The sequence below is a fragment of the Euleptes europaea genome, chromosome 8 (assembly GCF_029931775.1).
Source record: "Euleptes europaea isolate rEulEur1 chromosome 8, rEulEur1.hap1, whole genome shotgun sequence".
NCBI lineage: Eukaryota > Metazoa > Chordata > Lepidosauria > Squamata > Sphaerodactylidae > Euleptes > Euleptes europaea.
In genome coordinates, this window is record NC_079319.1 from 7680294 (window position 1) to 7697214 (window position 16921).

Genomic DNA, 16921 nt, shown 5'->3' on the forward strand with positions numbered 1-16921 from the left:
TTCCCTTCCCCTTCCCACAACAGACACCCTGTGAGGTAGGGGGGGCTGAGAGAGAGTGACTAGCCCAAGGTCACCCAGCTGGCTTCGTGTGTAGGAGTGGGGAAACAAATCCAGTTCACCAGATTCGCCTCCACCGCTCATGCGTAGGAGTGAAGAATCCAACCCGGCTCTCCAGATCAGACTCCACTGCTCCAAACCACCGCTCTTAACCACTACACTATGCTGGCTCCAAACCACCGCTCTTAACCACTACACCGCACTGGCAAGGCATTATGTCTGGCCAAGAAAAAAAGCCTTCAAAGCGTAAGAATGGTTAAGTAAGTTTTATTTCCATTTCAAGGATCTCCTAATGGTCACCTCCCTTCCATCAGGACAGCAATGTGGGATTGGCTGTTTACTTCCCGTCCAAAGCGACAGACGAAGAAGGTCAGCTCTCTAGAGCTTTCCGTGTTTACCTGCAGGGTGTAACTGAGCAACCTGCCGCTCTGTATTTGCATAGTCGATGCGAAGGAGAAGGATTGGAATGGCTCTTACAGCCGGAGTGGTAAAAGCAGCAAGCGCAGCGGATCCTGGAAAATGCACTTTCTGCAGAAGGATGAAACAAGCCCGCCGCTCCCCTTTCCCATGTCTTGGCACTGAGTGGAAATCTCTAATAGAACATGACCCTCCATACAAAGGTAGGAGAAAAGTCAAATTAGAAGGCAAGGAGTTGGTGTTCGTGCCTCCCCGACTCTTTGAACTGGAAGGACTACGGATTTTAGAGATGAGCCCGGAGCGAGAAAGTGGTCTGAGGTATCGGATGGATCTCATCCCCCAGGAAATCGGTCGCTTGAGGAACCTCACCCTCCTCTACCTGGACTCCAACAACCTCAAGGAACTTCCAGTCGAGATCGGCTCCTTAGCCAAGCTGGAAAGGCTTACCCTCAGCAACAACCGCTTAACTTGTCTGCCACGAGAAATCGCTGGCCTTCAGAGGCTCCACAGCCTTCATTTGGCCAACAACTGCCTGGCAGAGTTGCCGGCGTCCCTGTGTCAGGTGAAGAACCTGATCTTCTTGGATGCCACCGATAACTACATCAGCACCATCCCAGAGGACGTACATCACCTCCAGAAACTGGAGACGCTGCTCCTTCTTTTCAACGCCCTCAGACATTTACCCTGGGGGATCTGCAGGTTAAAAAATCTGAGCACGCTTTGGCTGGGCCACAACCAGCTGCATGCCCTCCCACCAAACTTTGGCCAACTGGTGAATTTGGATTAGGGATCCAATTACTGTTCGTGCAATTTTGAAGGGAATCCACTGAGGCACCCGCCTCCTGAAGTGTGCAGTGGGGGGCCTTCTGAGATCAGAGATTATTTTGCTTCACTAAAAGGATAGTGTGTTGTGTTGTGTGTGTGTGTGTATTTGTTGTGTCTAGAATTGGGCATGCCACCACAATTCCTTCCTTGGAGGTTTTTAAGCAGAGACTAGATTGGCCATCAGTTCACCGGGAGAAAAAGGCTGCTTTGGCAATTGGACTCTATGGCATTGAAGTCCCTCCCTTCTCCAAACCCCGCCATCCTCAGGCTCTGCCCCAAAAACCTCCCACCGATGGCGAAAAGGAGCCTGGCAACCCTATGTACATGTGAACCAGCAGCTATGAGCAATTTTTAGTGAACCTGAACCGTCTATGGAGTACTTCGGTTTGCATCAAAGAAAGGGTGGCTTAAGAAGATTATAACGAAAACAGGGACAAGCTACCGGAAACCTGTACCACCCATCTCCACCCATATGCTTTGGACTGCTACTAGTATTGCATTACCACCCAGTTGTTGGATTGCTACCATTTATGTATGATTAACTTGAATGAAAAAGGCTGGGGCCACTTTGCATCCTTAAAAATGAATAAGATGCATTTGTAATTTGTCTTACATATGCATGATGACTCTTTTGTGAATATAGTCTGTGAGGTTGAAGCTGTGTTTTGATTTATTATATTATAGTATAAGGGTTAATTGATGCCATCGTGGCTGCGTATTTCTTATCAATAACGACTTTAGCAGCTCAGGTCTTTTTTTTTTATAGTACCTGGTGGTTGGCAACCCTATAGGTATCTGAAGAACTCTTCTTCTTCCTCCTCCTCCTTCTCCACAGTGGCCATTTTCTCCAGGTGAATGGATCTCTGTTGTCTGGAGATCAGTTGTAATAGCAGGAGATCTCCAGCTGTTACCTGGAGGCTGACAACCCTAGTTGGGCCAGTCACAGTTTTCTCAGAACTCTCCCAGCCCCACCTTCCTCACAAGATGCCTGTTGTTGAGAGGGGAAGGCAATTGCAAGCCACTTTGAGTCTCCTTAAAGTAGTGAAAAGCGGGGTATAAAAACTAACTCTTCTTCTTCCTGCTGAGCTTCCTCTTCTCCACACCCTCCCCCCTCCCTAAACGCTTCCCCAAGTCCCCGGGAATTTGCCAAGCCAGAATTTCAATCAAACAATTGATTGATTGAAGGCAGAATTGGTGGCAACCCCACCGCTGTAAACGGGTTTATTTGTTTTATTTGTTCATTTACTTCATTTATACCCCTCCCCTTTTCTCCCCAGTAGGGACCCGAAGTGGCTTACCTCGTTCTCTACTCCTGCATTTTATGCTCACAACTCTGTGAGGCTATTTAGGCTGAGAGTGTGTGACTGGCCCAAGTTCACCCAGCAAGTTTCTTTCTTCCTTTCTTCCCCCTAGATTTAACAGCCATTGGCTAATTTATTTTTTTCTTGACACTATGAAGAGAAAAGTTGCCACATCTCTCACGCGATTGACTGATCTACTTGACAGCAGATAACGCTTCTAAGAAAGTGTCTTTAAGCTGTTTTATCCTGGGAGCTATACATTTATTAGGTGCAGTATTATTTTTGTGGACATGCTAAAGCACTGGTTCCCAACCGGGGGTCCGTGGACCCCCAGGGGTCCGCAAGAGCTAAATTAAGGTCTGCGAAAGTTATAAACCCATAATAAATTAATATTTTCAATTAAAAGTTCTCTATTATAAAAATATATATTCAAATATTATTCTAAGTTTAATGTTTAACTAACAGTTATGATTAAAGTTTATTTTCAAATTCTCAGAATTTTTATTTTGAACCTTGGGGTCCCTGCACCGAACAAAGAAGTCCTAGTGGTCCCTGGTCAAAAAAAGATTGGGAACCACTGTGCTAAAGCAATGTGGGCTAGGGAGTCTACTTGATTTGGACAAAAATGAGCATTTTTGTTCTTCTGCGATAATTTATTGTGTCGCCCTTGTGTCTTGGCTGAGTCTAAGGCTTTATGTCTCACCAATAAGAAAGTATCTTTTTTGAATATTTGAAATTTATAATTAAATTGTATTAATTAAGGTATATAGATATCCTTCTGATTCTGTATAATTTTTTTGTATTGTTTTTTGTTTATTTTCTTTTTATTTTGTTTTTGTTATAAAATTCAATAAAAATTTATAAAAAAAAGAAAAAGAAAGAAAGCTTGTCTAAAGGTCTCCCAGCAAGTTTCCCTGGCAGAGTTTGGATTCAAACCTGGGTTTCTCAGATCCTAGTCTGACACTCTAACCAATACACCACACTGGCTCCCTTTGGTGCACAATAGGCTAATTTCTTTTGTTCAGTATGCATTATTCCTTTTCTTGCTTATTGCCAGTAAAAGTAACAACAACAATGATTCCATAGTTTAAGGAAATTACATCCTAAGGAATACTACTCTACCCTGATTCAGCAAATGCCTATAAATTCAGCCCCCAAGATCCTCAAACATGTAAAAGGTAAAGGTAGTCCCCTGTGCAAGCACCGGGTCATTACTGACCCATGGAGTGACATCACATCTCAACGTTTACTAGGAAGACTATGTTTATGGGATGGTTTGCCATTGCCTTCCCCAGTCATCTACACTTTACCCCCAACAAGCTGGGTACTCATTTTACCGACCTCAGAAGGATGGAAGGCAGAGCCAACCTTGAGCCGGCTACTTGAACCTGACTTCCGTCGGGATCAAACTCAGTCATGAGCAGAGCTTTTGACTGCAATACTGTAGCTTACCACTCTGCGCCACGGGGCTCCTCCTTGAACATGACTTTAAAATATATTATAATTTTATTGATATTCAACCTGTTGCCACTTTGGGGAACAGGATAAGCTAACTAATCCCTGCCCTAACCCTCCTGCCTTTCGTACGGAAGGTGCTTCTGCAAAATCCCACTGCCAATTTTGAGCATCTCATTTTGCAACTCACCCGATGAGGAGAAAAAAATAACGGCGGCACTGAAGTTCTGAAATAGCAAGAATGAAGAAGAGAGCAATCAAAGGCGTACCGCAGAGAGACGTTTGAAAGGAGGATCCAAATGAAGGTAATTTATGTCCCATCTGCAAAGGGAAGGGTGACAGAGAGAGCAGGAAGAGGAGGAGTTTGCTAAACTCTTTGTGAGAAAACCTGCAGAAGGAGCAAGATGATTCTTTGAGGCTGATGAAGAACAGCAGGCAGGAGAGCAATAATAAAGAAGAAAATCTAGGACATTAGAGGGAGGGGAAATCTACGTAAAAATTAGGTCAGCCCTTCCAAAGAAGCCTGAAGCAGAGGTCTATGGAAAAGTCTGGAGAAGTGAAGGGTATACCTGACTATACTGAGTAGGGTTGCCCAACTGCAAGTGGTATCTGGAGGCCTCCCAGGATTACAACTGATCTTCAGGCAACAAAGATCAGTTCACCTGGAGAAAATGGCCGCTTTGGAAGGTGGACTCTATGACATTATACCCCAGAAGCCCCTCCTCTCCCAAACCCCGATCTCCTCAGGAGCCATCCTCCCAAAACTCTAGGTGTTTTCCAACTCAGAGCTGGCAACCCTAATATTGAGCCATGACTATCCAAACAGCAATCCATGACCTTTCTCTTTTGGAATTGAGTCTTCCTTACCTGATCTTGACACTATAGGTCTATATACTGTTGTGACCGAGGAGGAGGAGGAGGAGGAGGAGGAGAGTTGGTTTTTATATGCCGACTCAAACCGGCTTACAATCACCTTCCCTTCCTCTCCCCACAACAGACACCCTGTGAGGTAGGTGGGGCTGAGAGAGCTATGACTAGCCCAAGGTCACCCAGCTGGCCTTATGTGTAGAAGTGGGGAAACAAATCCAGTTCACCAGATTAACGTCCACCGCTCACGTGAAGGAGTGAGGAATCAAACCCGGTTCTCCAGATCATACTCCACCGCTCCAAACCACCGCTCTTAACCACTACACCACGCTGGCTCAAAGAGGGGAATTCTTCACATTTTAATTGCAGGATTCTCACAACAGGAGAGTAGTAGGGTTGCCAACCTCCAGTTATAATCTCCTGGGATTATAACTGTTCTCCAGGTGACAGAGATCACCTCACCTGGAGAAAATAGCCACTTTGGCATTATACCCCATTGAAGACCCTCTCCTCCCCAAACCCCACCCTCCTCAGGCTCCTCCCCCAAAATATCCAGGTATTTCTCAACCCGGAGCTGGCAACCCTAGGCCCAAGGTCACCCAGCAGTAGGGCTGTGCATATTGATAAACCCAAACCAAAAATAAACCCGAAAAAGGCCTTTTCGGCTTTTTTCAGGTTTAATTTAACCTGAATATTAAAACTGGGAATAAAGCCGAAGATGGATAAGCTGATCGCCGAATCAGCGGAATAGGTATTCGGTTTTCTTTGGCTTCCCCGGGCATTTCCCTATGGGGATTTTTTTAATGAGCTCTGGGAGAGGCATTTGTGTTCACAAATTTTTAGGGTAGCTTTAAGGGACTTTCCTTGAATGAAGCCCGAAGTATGGTGAAGATTGGGTCAGGGGGTCCAATTTTATGAGGTCCCAAAGGGGTTGCCTCCTCCTCCACAGAAACTTCGGGGTTCATGCAAGAAGAGTCCCTTGCAGCTATGCTATGGGTAGCAATAGCTTTGTGCAGGGCCATTGCAAGTATTCATGGGAAACTGAGTTTCCCCACTATTCTTTGGTGAGGAAGCCGCCATTAGAGTCCACCACTCTTAACCACTACACACCATGCTGGTGTGTATGTGTGTGTGTGTGTGTGTGTGTGTGTGTGTGAGAAGAGAGAGAGAGAGAGAGAGGGGCAAGAAATCTCATGGTGAAGTTGGAATCCGAACCCGGACCTCCTGGATCCTAGTCTTTCACTACTGAATCTCACTAAGCCTGCTTTCGCTCGTTAACATTTATTCATTTAAATAGGACGCTTCATGGTTTATTTAATTAAGAACTTCTCAGCTTGAATAGAAGTTCAAATTATTAATAAGGCTTGTTTAAACCCAGCATGGTTCGTTTGCTGTGGAGGTTAATTCCCTCTGGTGTATTCCTTTAATCAAATATTTTAATTTTTTTAACCCAAATTTTCTTATCTCTAATAACAGTCTTGGATCCTACATGTAAAGGGGGAGTCACATGCAACATGAGAGGGTTGTTTCAGGTCTAACTCCACTTCATCTTATGCATTCAGGTGTGTCGTGTTGCAGGCAAGGGGCGAGGGCTGGAAGTGGGAAGTGTAGTCTGGGAAGCAGTCCAAGGCCACAGTTCAGGCAGAGTCCAAGATATCCATACAGGCAAGGGCAGTCCAAGAAGTCAGAATACCAGGAATCCAAAGTACAGCGGGGAGACAAGCCAATACACAAAGAGGTTGGCAACAAGTTGCTTGCACAACAGCCAAGCCTACTTGATGACTTAAGTAGTCCTGGGGGAAACCAGCTGTTGCTTGTTATCCCATCTCAGCACTCCCTGCATGATCAAGCTCATTAATCTTATCACTGTCAGCAGGCTCTTCACTGGGCCTGCAGTCTAGCACTCCTTCTTCGCTCATGTAGCTGTCCCCTGAGTCTCCTGCGCCTTTGCTCCAGTGGCTTTGGGGGCTCTCTGGTGGCACTGCCTGTGGCTGGACCTCTGATACAGGTGAGTCTTCTGTACTGGGTGGCTGCAGACATGGGAAGGACCCTTCTGCCTGAGGATGCTCTGCCAGCGGCTGCCCAGCCTGCTGCTGCTCCTCTCATAGTCTTCAGTTTCAAGGGCTTCATCATTTGAGGGAGCCCCAGCAGGCTGACCCATGACAAGGTGTGAGTCTCCTTTCTGTATTAATATAGGGCTTCAGGTTAATGCCCTTTAATTATGGGCAAATTGATTGATTAATGGATTCAGATTTACAACCCACTCTAAGCAAAAGTGACCAGGAGAGGTGTAGGTATATACACAGTCTTTCAGGATGCAATCTCAAGGATGCTTCTTCACTGAATAACATGGTGCTTACAAGTAAGCCTGTTTAGAATTGATCCCTAAATCATAATCTGTACAGTCTTTTGATATAACCGTGTACACTATCGCATTTAGAGTGTTTTTTTTTTTTTAGAGAGTTTTACCAATGAACATCAAGAATGCCGGGAGAGGGAAGATGCAAATGAAATGCACAATTGGAAAACTGCAGCCAAACTCTGCCTGCGCAGCATTTTATACAACATTCAGACATAACATTCCACCCACCCCAGGGAAATTTCCAAATGCACTGGTTCCACTACGATAATCTGAACAGATCCTTCTGTTCAGAACTGCAAAATGTGGGTAGCAATTCGGAGAAGGACAATTTTACAAGCACCCCCGAATGTGTCTGGCCTGTAGCTTTCAATGTAGAGAAGACTGTGTATGGGAAAGAAGAGATTCTGTTGAATACACACCTGAACACACACACAACGCTGCCTTATACTGAATGAATCAGAGTGTTGGTCAGATGTGGACAGAATCAAGCGGGTGCAACGGAGAGCAACAAGGATGATCAGGGGCCTGGAGACCAAGCAGTATGAGGAAAGGCTGAGGGAGTTGGGAATGTTTAGTCTGGAGAGGAGGACGTTGAAGGGGGACATGATTGCTCTCTTGAAGTATTTGAAGGGCTGTCACTTAGAGGAGGGCAGGGAGCTGTTCCTATTGGCAGCAGAAAATAGGACTCGCAATAATGGGTTTCAATTGCAAGAGGAAAGGTACCAGCTGGATACTAGGGCAGGGGGGGGGGGGGAATTACAGTAAGAATTATTCGACAGTGGAATCAGCTACCTTGGGAAGTGGTGAGCTCCCCCTCGCCTTTAAGCAGAGGCTGGACAAACATTTGTCAGGGATGCTCTAGGCTGATCCTGCCTTGAGCAGGGGATTGGACTAGATGGCTTGTATGGCCCTTTCCAACGCTGTGATATTATGATTCTATGTTATTTCCCCTGCCTTCCTATCTACCTGAGCAACTTCTCCTTTGGAAATACCCTCAAAGACTCCTCTTCCTCTTCCTCTTCCTCTTTCTCTCTCTCTCTCTCTCTCTCTCTCTCTTTTTGCTGTCAAATCACAGCTGATGTATGGTAACCCCATAGGTTTTGATTCCCCACTTCTCCATATCAGTGGCGGATAGGGTTGCCAACCTCCAGGTACTAGGTGGAGATCTCCTGCTATTACAACTTATCTCCAGACGATAGAGATCAGCTCACCTGGAGAAAATGGCCAGTTTGGCCATTGGACTCTATGGCATTGAACTGATCTCTATCGGATGGAGTCCAGTTGTAATAGCAGGAGATGTCCAGCTACTACCTGGAGGTTGACAACCCTAATGGCAATAAATCCCATATAAACTGTGATTCCTGGGATCAGATATTTGTTTGTTTGTTTGTTTGGTATAAGGGGGTTGCTTTTTCCCAGCAAACATTAAGTTTCAATCTGCCAACCCTGCATCAATTTCCATTTTTAAGTGCCACTTTTCTGAAGTCAACCCAACAAGTAAACTTGTTTTGATTGCCCTCTGTTTCTCCAGAGGTCTTTATAGAGTGCTGAAGGAAAGGTAGCTGGCACTAATGCAATTTATTTCCCCTCCTGCTGGGTGCTTCTTCCACCAATTGCTCTCCAAGGCACTGAAAGCTCTTTTGAGCAGGCCTGTTGCCAGCCGAAACTCCCCACAGGTTCTCCTCTTTCAGTTTCCTTGCCTGATCAAAGACCTGTTTTTACCACAAAAAAGGTCCCAGCTACAGAATGAGCTTTAGACCCTTTCGAAACCTTCAGACACTATTTTGAAACGAAAAGTCAAAATGTAACACAGATGCCCAGGTAATGTAATTACCAACATCCCAGGTAATTTTTGTTTAAATCCATACCAAGATCGGAGTGAGATCCAAGAAAATTGCTTCCTCTCTGGGGGGAAACAAAAGAACAATGGATGCTCCCCCAAATATAATGAGTGACACAAAAGGTCATTGAGTTTATTTCAGTTAATAAATATTCATTTGAAATCCCACTTTTCTACTTTAAAAAAACCTCACAAGGCATCTTACAGGAGAAAAAATTACAATCCAGCTATGTTAATTTTTTTTTAAATCAAAACAATCAGTAAAACAAAATGACATCCTACAACCAGTGGAAAAAAGCACCGTAAGATATATGGTCACCATCTCCAGGTGGTGGCTAGAGATCTCCCTCTGTTACAACTGATCTCCAGGTGACAGAGATCAGTTAGGGTATTTTATTTGGTAACAATATCATGGCAAGATTATTTTATCCTATGTATGTTGTGTTCAAGACCTTTGGTCAGATGAGCCTGAAATAAAAGGAAGGATGGTAACAATATCTTTACAGTTTTCTAGGCTGTAAGAGATCAGTTCACCTGGAGAAAATGACTGCTTTGGAAGGTGGACTCTACGGCATTATACCTCCCTGAAGTCCCTCCTCTAACTCAAACCCTGCTCTCCTCATACTCCATCCCCAAAATCTCCAGGAATTTCCCAAACCAGAACGGGCAACTCTGCCAGAGAATAAAAACAACACTAAAGGCTAGGGTTGCCACTTCTGAGTTGGGAAATACCTGGAGATTTTGGGGGTGGAGTCTAAGAAGGGTTGCCAGGTCCTTCTTCACCACTGGCAGGAGGTTTTTTGGGTGGAGCCTTAGGAGGGTGGAGTTTGGGGAGGGGAGGGACTTCAATGCCATAGAGTCCAATTGCCAAAGCAGCCATTTTCTGCTGGTGAACTGATCTCTATCAGCTGAAAATCAGTTGTAATAACAGGAGATCTCCAGCTAGTACCTAGAGGTTGGCCATCATAAGTCTAAGGAGGGTGGGGTTTGGAGAGAGAAGGGCCTTCAATGCCATAGAGTCCAATTGCCAGTCTCCAGGTGGTGGCTGGAGATCTCCTGCTATTACATCTGATCTCCAGGTGACAGAGATCAGTTCCCCTGGAGAAAATGGATGCTTTGGCAGTTGGACTCTATGGCATTGAAGTCCCTCTCCTCTCCAAACCCCACCCTTTTCAGGCTCCACTCCCAAAATATCTAGGTATTTTCCAACTTGGAACTGGAAACCCTACTCGGCACCACCCACCTCCATTTGTGGTGGCTCTGCACCAACCTGGCTCCTGACAGTGATACAGTGTACACCCAAGTCACCTTCAGCACAAAAAAACCCCTAGGCTGGCCATCCTACAGAACGTTGTGCTCTGTGCAAGCAGGTCATTTTCATTCTTTTAAATGTCAGCTTTCAAGGCTTAGATTAGATCTCAAAATAAAACCTTAAAGCAATGGACCTCCCTTCTTTTCTCTACCAAAGCTACAATCCATTAAGGTTGCCAACTCTGGGTTGGGAAATTCCTGAAAATTTGGGAGTGGAGGGGAGGAAGGGTTAAGGTCAGGAAGGACCTTAATGGGCTATCGGCCAGTGTGCTGTAGTGGTTAAGATCGGTGGTTAGGAGCGGTGGACTTTAATCTGGATAGCTAGGTTTGATTCCCCACTCCACCACATGAGCAGCGGAGGCTAATCTGGTAAACTGGATTTGTTTCCCGCCTGCACAATGCAGGAAATCCAACTGCCTCCCCTCCCCCACACCCCCAGTGACCCTTACTCCATGCCCAGAAGGTGTAGCCGCAATGGTCCAACCTGAAAATGGAGGAAGAAAACACAAGTTCCTCTGTGAACAGTGCATGCAGATTTGGTTCCAGGCAGCCTTTGAGATATTGGCTGGAAAGCCAGGGGTTGGCACGGGACAGCTGGTTGTTTAAGGCCAAGCGTCCTGCAGAAAGGAAAATGGGCCGCAAAGCTGCAACTGTCAGCAGTTCCTTCTTGGCATATGTGAGAGACAAGGACAAAAGAAGGGAGCTAGGAAGTCGACATCTTTAATATCAAGTCTGAATTGGGTACAGTGTGTTTTCTGTCTGCCTTCCCTCTTCCTGCAAAGCAATCGCCATGTCTCTGTAGTATAGCCACTGTTTTTTGGCTCACTCACAGTGAGGTCCTCATAATGAACTAATTTGGGATTCCTCTTAATTACATTTTCCATCTCGACACTTATTGCAAAGTACGTTTTCCCCTTGGGGCATTTGCAGCCTGTTTAAGTACGGTGCAGAATTGCCAGCTAAAGCTTTTCCAACAGATCTTTAAGACTTAAAGCAGACCCCAGAAAATGATTCTTCCTCTCGCAGGACAGCAGGGCTCTCCATGGGTGGACTTCCACCCCCGTCTCCTGTAGCGAATTCTTCTTTCTCCCTCCTTAGCCAGATAATCAGCTTGAGGCTCCCTGTCTCTCAGCTTTCCTAGCTGATATGTAGTTCCCTAATAAACATTTAACTTTACCTTTAATTGGGGAGTCTGCTGCTTCTCTTCATAACTAGCTCACTGTCAACACAATCACCCTCCATGAAATCCATCGTAGGTAAGCTTATCTAGGTGACCCTTCTACCATAGGCTAGTTACTCCATCATATCACTGCCTCAATCCTAGACTTCCACCGAGGGAGTCTTGGATCCTAAAAAGACACCAGTCAGAACACAATCTGAAGTCGACCATCAGGCAGCTAGGTTCTGAAGTTTTGGCTCAATGTCTCTCTGCAAATTGGACCAAAACAGATTCACTGTGTTGGCACCCAAGAAAATTCAGGTGCATGAGAAAGGCCTCCCCAGCCCTTCATTTTCGTAGCTGGTTCTGCTCCTGGACCATCTTCCAATACTGAAATCACAGGATTCCTCCGTTCTTCCACAACCACTGGACACAATGACACTCCTCATCAAGACAGGCAATTATTTTCTCCTTCTCCCATTCTGATTTCCTTTCCTGGAATGTATGATGGTGTGGTGTAGTGGTTAGGAGCAGTGGTTTGGAGCAGCAGACTCTGATCTGGAGAACTGGGTTTGATTCCCCACTCCTACATACTTTTGAAGCCAGCTGGGTGACCTTGGGCTAGTTACAGCTCTCTTAAGAGCTCTCAGCCCCCCCCCCCCCACTTCACAGAGTGTCTGTTGTGGGGAGGGGAAGGTGATTGTAAGCCGGTTTGATTCTTCCTTAAGTGGTAGAGAACGTCAGCATATAAGAACCATTTCTTCTTCTCCTCCTCCTCCCCTGCCTCTTAGCTTCTCCCTTCTCCATTAGTGACTGGCCTACTTTATTGCCTGAGAGCCAGCATAGTGTGGCGATTAAGAGTGGTGGACTCTAATCTGGAGAACATGGTATGATTCCCCACTCCTCCACATGAAGCCTGCTGGGTGACCTTGGGCCAGTCACAGTTCTCCCAGAACTCTCTACCCACATGGAAAAAGGCAATGGCAAACCACCTCTGAAAGTCTCTTGCCTTGAAAACCCTACAGGGTTACCATAAATCAGCTGTGATGCCAAAAAATCAGCTTACTGCCAACTAGTCATTCTCAATATCATCCTCACCTGGCTAGCGGTATCTTCCCTTTTCATTCCAAAATCCCCTCTCCTTCAGTTGATTTCCTCTGGACGAGTCATATCAAATGAAGACAATTCAGACTAAAAATAACTTTAATTGGGTGTTTAGCTTAAAGTAATACAACTGAACCTTATGATTGTGTAAAGTGAATGGTTTTTATTGAATTGCCACACATAAATTGCTGCTGTATTGTTGCTGTTGAATAGCTCACTCCCCCTGTACTGTGCTACTGTATTTTCTATTCTCTATCTTGGTTAGGTGAATACAATTACTTCCTGCTTAAGTACCTGTCTCCCTTTCCATCTTTCCCTTACTGGGAGATTAATGAGGCCAAACTGAGACCTGTATATAGAACAGACTTCAACAAGCTCTTCCTAGCCCAGGACACATGTTAGAGAATGAGTGATAAAGATAAGAAAGCCACCTCCCCTGAGAAACTGCATTACCTTTACCAAACTCTTTTGGTTTCTCACAAAACTCCTGAGATGTATTACCTCTGAAGGTAGTCTGGTTTCCTCATAATATCAGAACGGTTGCAGATTTCCTTGGATTTCTATGATGTTTTTCCCCCTGACAAGAATTTTCCTAATTTACCTTGTTTAAATCAAAACCATGGGCAGCTCATACGCAGAACAGAGGCACATTAAACCATATTGTGGAACATCTAAACGTGTTCTAGTTCTTCATGTTTAGGGGATGACAAGGCAGATTTGGATGACAATCTGTACATGAGCACAGAGTGTCTTTGGCCTTCTGCTGCTCCTCTTAGAAATGGTATAAGGATAGGGTTGCCAGCCTCCAGGTACTAGCTGGAGATCTCCTGCTATTACAACTGACCTCCAGCCGATAGAGAGCAGTTCACCTGGAGAAAATGGCTGCTTTGGCCATTGGACTCTATGGCATTTAAGTCCCTCCCCCAACCCCGCCCTCCTCAGGCTCCACCCCAAAAACTTCCTGCCTGTGGCGAAGAGGAACCTGGCAACCCTATATAAGGGCCATGGCTCACTGGTGGAGCTCTGCATGAGGACCCTAAGTTCAATCAGGTAGGAGGTGCTATGGAAGACCCAGAGAGCTGCTGTCAGTCAAAGAACATGATCATGACCAATGGCTGGGCTCAGTATAAGAAAACTGAATGGGTCCAATTGGAAGAGGGGGTTTGGCCTTCAAAGATGTATTTTAATATATATTCCTATAACGTTCAATAGGTGTGTGGATGGGTTAGCTGTGATGTCATACACTGTTCCCTAAACCTTCATGCCACAAGGCTTGGGGATTTATTGGGCAGTGAGGTGGGAGACATGAAATACTGTTCTCAGAGATCAGTTCCTGTGCTCTGGGTTGCATGGTCTGTTCACTTCTGTCTATTCTGGCATCACATCAGGGGCGAGTGCAGGGTAGTAGTTAGAGCGATGGGCCTAGGAGACCCAAATCGAAATAACAATATACGTGAGAGATGTGGCAACTTTTCTCTTTATAGTGTCAAGGAAAAATTAAATTTAATCTCCCCTTTTAAAGTGTGAAGTGGTTGATGGACAGCCAGTGGCTGTTAAATCTATGGAAAGGAAAAGAAATAACAAATATACCCAGTTAAGATGTCCCGATCACATAAACATAACGGCCATCACAGACATGGGGAGGGGCTGTGGCTCAGTGGTAGAGCATGTGCTTGGCATGCATAAGATCCCACCTTCAATTCCCGGCCTCTCCTGTTAAAGGGACTAGGCAAGCAGGTGATGTGAAAGACCTCTGCCTGAGACCCTGGAGAGCCACTGCCAGTCTGAGTAGACAATACTGAGTTTGATGGACCAAGGGTCTGATTCAGTATAAGGCAGCTTGATGTGTTCATGTGACATCTAGGGTCATCTTTAATTGGTTGTCCTGGGCAGACATGAGGGAAGGCAGCATGGTATAACCCAATCTTGTCAGATCTCAGAAGCTTTGCAGGGTCAGCCCTGGTTAGTATTTGGATGGGAGTCCACCAAGGAATACCAGGGTTGCTATGCAGAGGAAGGCGCTGGCAAACCACTTCGGTTAGTCCCTTGCCTTGAAAACCCCATAAGGGGTCACCATAAATTGGCTGCGACTTGACTGCACATTACACACACACACAAGGCAGACATGGCCAACCTGTGGCGCTATCTCTAGCCCCCGTAGCTATTTTTTTCTGTCTGTCCTCAAAACCTTTGGGCGAGGATCTTCATCGTTCTTCTTACCCAGAGCTGAATAGTTTTCAGCTGTACTGAAAACAAATGTGTCTGGTTTGCTTGCTGTGAACCTGAAGAATGTCACCATCAGTGGTGCCACAGACATAAATTAGAACAGGCCAGCGGCACCGCGGAAGCTCTTGGCCTGAAGTAGGCTCGGTGAAAGCTGCACCCGGAGAGGAGATTGAGGAGGCGAGAAAGTAACACGCCTACGCTGCGCTCTAGGTTCTTAATCACAGCAGCCTCCTTGCAGAGATCGTTCTGGTAACACGGATTCCGTGCCTCCTGTCTTCAACCTTGGAATTAAAAGGGGGGGGGACACCTTGCTTGTAAAGCCTCTAAAATCTCTTGTGCAGCATAGTGGCAGCTTAATCAAATAAATGTTGCAAAGACCAAAGCCATCAACCCTGGCTTCAGTTTATAGGGTTGCCAACCTCCAAGTAGTTTGCTTTAGCACGAGGTCTTTTTCACTTCAACCTCCAGGTAGTAGCTGGAGATCTCCTGCTATTACAGCTGATTTCCAGCCGATTGAGATCAGTTCCCCTGGAGAAAACGACCACCTTGGCAATTGGACTCTATGGTATTGATGTCGCTCCCCTCCCCAAACCGCACCTTCCTCAGGCTCCACCCCAAAAACCTTCTGCCGGTGGAGAGGGGTGACCTGGCAACTCTATCAGTTTGGGAAGACTGCATGAGAGATGTGACAATTGCATGAGAGATGTGGCAGCTTTTCTCTTTATAGTGTCAAGGAAAAAAATTAAATTTCATTTCCCCCTTTTAAAGTGTGAAATGGTTGATGGATAGCCAGTGGCTGTTAAATCTAGGGGAAAGAAGTCTGGGAAAACATGGGCCTAGAGGGGGTAAAATGTATATTTATTTACTTATATTGATGTTATTTATGGTCTGCCTGTCTCACTGGGACTGAAGGCAGATTGCACAGAATAAGACAGTACACTCAACAGGGTGAAACATCCAATAGACAAAGCAATAGGATTTGACTTGTAGAAATCCAGATGCAACCAGAGCATAAGTATTAACGCAACTTGTTAAGTGAATGCAGAAATCACAAAGTGTGCATTTAATTATTTAATTTACAAAATTAATATCCTGCCTTTAGGACCTTGCCTAGGAACAGGGTTGCCAGGTAGCCTAGATTGGCGGGCAATTGCCCGCCAATCCATTGCCCAGTTTGGAGGAAGGGATCACGTGCATGCACGGCCACACTGACACAATCACATCAGTTCCAGTTTAAACCCGGAAGTACCACCTCACAAAGGGCCTTTTACCACTCAAACTTGGCGGCCCCGACCTCTATGCCCTGGTGTTGGACCTCCAGAGGAGCTGGTTGGCCACTGTGTGAGACAGGATGTTGGACTACATGGACCACTGCTCTGATCCAGCAGGGCTCTTCTGATGTTCTTATGGTGGATGCTTGTTAGCTGCCAGCTGAATTAGGGACTGTGCAAAGTGGAAACACTACAGACCTTTGTTACTCTGTGGAGACCTTTCTCTCTACTCATGCTTGTTCTTGCCTTTATTTTTGGCACTGGGCCTGTAGAGTCGGCTGTCCCTCTTGAGCCATAGAATTTGACGAGGTCAGAAAACCCCGCTGTACAGCTTGCTGTTCGACTCACAGTTATTAAGATGATCACGTCTTGGGAGTCTTTAAAAAGGAAATAGATGCTTTTGCAGACTCCCTGCTGCTGCTGCAGTTCTCACTGGACTGGTTAATTCCAGGGCATCCTAGATTACCAAACAAAGAGGCTGGGCTGTAGGACTGCCAGCTCTGTGTTGGGAAATTCCTGCAGATGATGATGAAGAAGTGTTGGTTTTTATATGTCAATTTCTCTACCTTCTTAAGGGAGTCTCAAACCGGCTTACAATCTCCTTCCTCTCCTCTCCCCACAACAGGCACCTTGTGAGGTCGGTGAGGCTGAGAGAGTTCAGAAAGAATTGTGAGTAGCCCAAAGTCACCCAGCTGGCTTTATGTGTAGATGTGGCTCAATGGTAGA